General features: G+C 43.6%; 2 pseudogenes across 1 annotated transcript in view; one reads left to right on the forward strand and one right to left on the reverse strand.

Annotated features, from left to right (window-relative positions):
* LOC105539126 overlaps positions 1-1628 on the reverse strand; it is a 14994-nt pseudogene extending 13366 nt beyond the window's left edge.
* Positions 1629-3191: 1563 nt separating this feature from the next.
* Positions 3192-4772, forward strand: part of LOC105539127 — a 32164-nt pseudogene continuing 30583 nt past the window's right edge. Inside the window, exon 1 of the transcript XR_001006008.1 lies at positions 3192-3631. The product of XR_001006008.1 is annotated as a putative heterogeneous nuclear ribonucleoprotein A1-like 3 (transcript). The remainder of the gene's footprint in view (positions 3632-4772) is intronic.

Genomic DNA, 4772 nt, shown 5'->3' on the forward strand with positions numbered 1-4772 from the left:
CAGTGGTGCAATCTCGGCTCACTGCAACCTCCACCTCCTGGGTTCAAGCAATTCTCCTGCCTCAGCCTCCTGAGTAGCTGGGATTACAGGCATGCGCCACTATGCCCAGCTAATTTTTGTATTTTTGGTAGAGACGGGGTTTCACCATATTGACCAGGCTGGTCTCGAACTCCTGACCTTGTGATCCACCTCGGCCTCCCAAAGATTTTACTTTTTTATCTCCTCCTCTCACAGACACCTTTTCTAGTTTGTCTAGTTTACCAATCATTTCCTCCTCTTTAAGCTGAAGCTCTTCATGTATTATTTCTATATCTCCAATAGGATCTACACTTCCTTCAACATGCATGATATCACCATCTTCAAAAGCACATGTTAGATGAAAGATGCCATCACAGGCATTAATATGGGATTAAAAAAGGAAAAAAAAAAAAAGCTTTCCCCAAGCCCTGCCCATTGTGAGCTCCTTTCACAAGGCCAGCAATATCCACTACATTTAGAAAGGCAGGAATTTTGCTTGCTGGTTTGTGGTACTGGCAAAGAAAGTCAAACCTTTCATCTGGCACAGGTACTCTGCTCTCATTAGGAGCAATGGTGCCGAAAGGGAAGTTTTCTGCTGAAACCTGACTACTGGTTAATACATCGAAGAAAGTAGATTTCCCAACATTTAGCAATCCACCAATACCAATTTTCAGTGGGGTTCCAAATCTTCCAATGATTGGGGGTGGTTTAATTCCATCACCTCCTTCTTTTCAGGGCGTCGTGATTGGCCTTGGCGAAGACAGGGCTCCCAGCGGCTGCGAGAGGAAGGTCCTACCGGCAGCCGGAGGCGGGGAGGAAGGAGAGAATGCAGGCCCAGCACCTCTGCCAAGTACCACGTACTTGGGCGGCAGCGGCAGTGGCAGCGGAACAGGAGGGCCGGGCGCCGAACGGCACCTCGAGCCCAGGAGTTTGAAACTAGCCTGGGCAACATAGCGAGACCCTGTCTCTAAAAAAAAAAAAAAAAAAAAAAAAAACAGGAAGAAGAAAAGGAAGAAAGAAGAAGAAGCCAGTCACAAAGGCCACATAATTATGATTCCATTTATATGAAATGTCTGCAATAGGCAAGTCCACGGAGACAGAATGTAGATTAGTGATTGCCAGGTCCTGGGGGAATGAAGGAATGGGGAATGAATGCTAACGGGTATGGAGTTTTTGAGTTTTTTTTTTTTTTTTTTGTAGAGAAGAAAATGTTCTAAATGGACAATGGTAAATATTACACAACTCTGTGAATATACTAAAACCCACCAAATTGTGTACTTTAAAAGGGTGAAGTCTATGCTATGTGAATAATAAAGCTGTTATTTAAAAAACACACTTGGGGTTTGTTGTCTGGTACACAGAGGTGACTTTCAGATTTGTGCTGGTGGCAAGAGGGGAAAACAACTGCAAGGGCAGCAACTGCTGCTAAAGAAACACCAGCAGTTTCTAATTTTACACTGTCCTATATTTTGCTGTGAGTTTCGTAGCTTTCGATAATGCTATACTAGAGGCCAAAACAGAAATGCCTTTTATATTTCATTATAACAGCTAAACTGGGAAATAAACTCACCAATTGCTTTTTTAAAAAGGAAATGAGCTAAAAACAACATAGATGTAAGTGGAGCTTCAATAAACCTTTGCTTAGTAAGATGGATATTTCACAAGAGAGGGAGAGTTTGGTAGTAAAAATAGTTTAAAGTGTTACATTATTTTAAAAAGCATTTTGTTTAATTTACTGTAGATGGCCAAACATCATTTTAAAACATATGGCAAATCTGTTGGGTAGTAAAAAGAAATGACATCTTGTTTCCATTTTCTTATTCTTTCCAGTTTATCTCTTTATTGTAAATCATCTTCCATCGTGGGAGGATATTAAATTTAAATCAAACTGAGGGGGAAAAAGCAGGACTTATGTTCATAAATTCATGTTTCTCTTAGTATTGCTGCCTCTTACAGCCATTTTATGAAGAATACTATGGCCTGAGTAGTTAATATTATTTAAGATTTTTCAAATTGGTCTATTCCTGGATCTAAACAAATTGGAAAATTGGAAGTTTCTTTTCTTTTCTCTCTCTCTTTTAGACAGATTCTCCCTCTGTCGCCCAGGATGGAATGAGGTGGCACAACCTTGCCTCACTGCAACCTGTCACCGCGCCCGGCTAATTTTTTTGTATTTTTAGTAGAGATCGGGTTTCACTGTGTTAGCCAGGATGGTCTCGATCTCCTGACCTCCTGATCCACCCATCTCGGCCTCCTGAAGTGCTGGGATTACAGGCGTGAGCCACCATGCCTGGCCCCTTATCCGTGTTTTGATACTACATTGTATAAAACACCAAGTGCTTCCTTTGGACATAAGGTACATCTAAAGTTTATTATAAACTTCTTCTATAAGTAAAGGGGTGACTAATTTGTTTTGGAACCCTCTTTGATCTATGACAAAACTCTCTAGATTTAATGACTGATTTTAAGATTCCAAACAATTTGTCAATCTAAAGTACATTACTGGTTGGATGCAGTGGCTCACGCCTATAATCCCAGCACTTCGGGAGGCTGAGGCAGGTGAATCACCTGAGGTCAGGAGTTCGAGACCAGGCTGGCCAATATGGTGAAACATCATCTCTACTAAAAATACAAAAATTAGCTGGGCGTGATGGCATATGCCTGTAGTCCCAGCTACTCGGGAGGCTGAGGCAGGAGAATCGCTTGAACCCAGGAGGCAGAGGTTGCAGTGAGTTGAGATGGCGCCACCGCACTCCAGCCTGGACAACAGAGTGAGACTCTATCTCAAAAAAATTTAAAAATAGCTTTCTGCAGCCAGGCATGGTGGCTCACATCTGTAATCCCAGCACTTTGGGAGGCCAAGGCAGGCGGATCACGAGGTCAGGAGATTGAGACCATCCTGGCTAACACAGTGAAACCCCATCTCTACTAAAAAAAAAAAAAATATATATATATATACACACACACACACACACACACACACACACACACACAAAAAAAATTAGCTGGGTGTGGTGTCGAGCGCCTGTAGTACCAGCTACTCAGGAGGCTGAGGCAGGAGAATGGCGTGAACCCGGGAGGCGGAGCTTGCAGTGAGCCAAGATCGCGCCACTGCTCTCCAGCCTGGGCAACAGAGTGAGACTCTGTCTCAAAAAAAAAAAAAATAGCTTTCTGCCTGTGGACACTGCCGAGGAAGCATCGTTAAAGTCTCTCTTCTGCTTGCCATCATGTGTAAGTCAGAGTCTCCTAAAGAGCCCGAACAACTGAGGAAGCTCTTCATTAGGGGGTTGAGCTTTGAAACAACTGATGAGAGCCTGAGGAGCCATTTTGAGCAATGGGAATGCTCACGGACTGTGTGGTCATGAGACATCCAAACACCAAGTGCTCCAGGGGCTGTGGGTTTGTCACATATGCCACTGTGGAGGAGGTGAATGCAGCCATGAATGAAAGGCCACACAAGGTGGATGGAAGAGTTGTGGAAACAAAGACAGCTGTCTCAAGAGAAGATTCTCAAAGACCAGGTGCCCCCTTAACTGTGAAAAAGATATTTGTTGGTGGCACTAAAGACATTGAAGAACATCACCTAAGAGATTCTTTTTTTTTTTCAGATGGAGTCTTGCTCTGTTGCCAGGCTGGAGTGCAGTGCTGCGATCTTGGCTCACTGCAACCTCCGCCTCCTGGGTTCAAGCGATTCTCCTGCCTCAGCATCCCAAGTAGCTGGGACTACAGGCACATACCACCACACCCAGCTAATTTTTGTATTTTTATTAGAGACAGGGTTTCACCATGTTGGCCAGGATGGTCTCGATCTCTTGACCTCATGATCTACCCGCCTCAGCCTCCCAAAGTGCTGAGATTACAGGCATGAGCCACTACGCCCGGCCAAGAGATTATTTTGAACAGTACGAAAAAATTAAAGTGATTGAAATCATGACTGACTGAGGCAGTGGCTAGAAAAGGGGCCTTGCCCCTGTAACCTTTGATAACCATGACTCCGTGGATAAGATTGTCATTCAGAAATACCATGCTATGAATGGCCACAATTGTGAAGTTAGGAAAGCCCTGTCAAAGCAAGAGATGGCTAGTGCTTCATTCAGTCAAAGAGGTCAAAGTTGTTCTGAAAACTTTGGTGGTGGTTGTGAAAGTGGTTTCAGAGGGAATGACAACTTTGGTCGTGGAGGAAACTTCAGTGACCATGGTGGCTTTGGTGGCAGCTCTGGTGGTGGTGGATATGGTGGCAGTGGGAATGGCTATAATGGATTGGTAATGATGGAAGCAATTTTGGAGGTGTTGGAAGCTACAATTATTTTGGCAATTAAAACAATCAGTCTTCAAATTTGGGACCGATGAAGGGAGGAAACTTTGGAGGCAGAAGCTCTGGCCCCAGTGGTGGTACAGGCCAATACTTTGCCAAACCATGAAACTAAGGTGGCTATGGAGGTTCCAGTAGCAGAAGTAGCTACGGCAGTGGCAGAAGATTTTAATTAGGAAACAAAGCTTAGCAGGAGAAGAGAGCCAGAGAAGTGACAGGGAAGCTACATGTTACAACAGATTTGTGAACTCAGCCAAGCACAGTGGTGGCAGGGCATAACTGCTACAAAGAAGACATGTTTTAGAAAAATACTCATGTGTATGGGCAAAAAACTCGAGGACTGTATTTGTGACTAATTGTATAACAGGTTATTAGTTTCTCTTCTGTGGAAAGTGTAAAGCATTCCAACAAAGGGTTCTAATGTAGTTTTTTTTTTTTTTTT

Source organism: Mandrillus leucophaeus, unplaced genomic scaffold, assembly GCF_000951045.1.
Source record: "Mandrillus leucophaeus isolate KB7577 unplaced genomic scaffold, Mleu.le_1.0 Scaffold20, whole genome shotgun sequence".
Lineage (NCBI taxonomy): Eukaryota > Metazoa > Chordata > Mammalia > Primates > Cercopithecidae > Mandrillus > Mandrillus leucophaeus.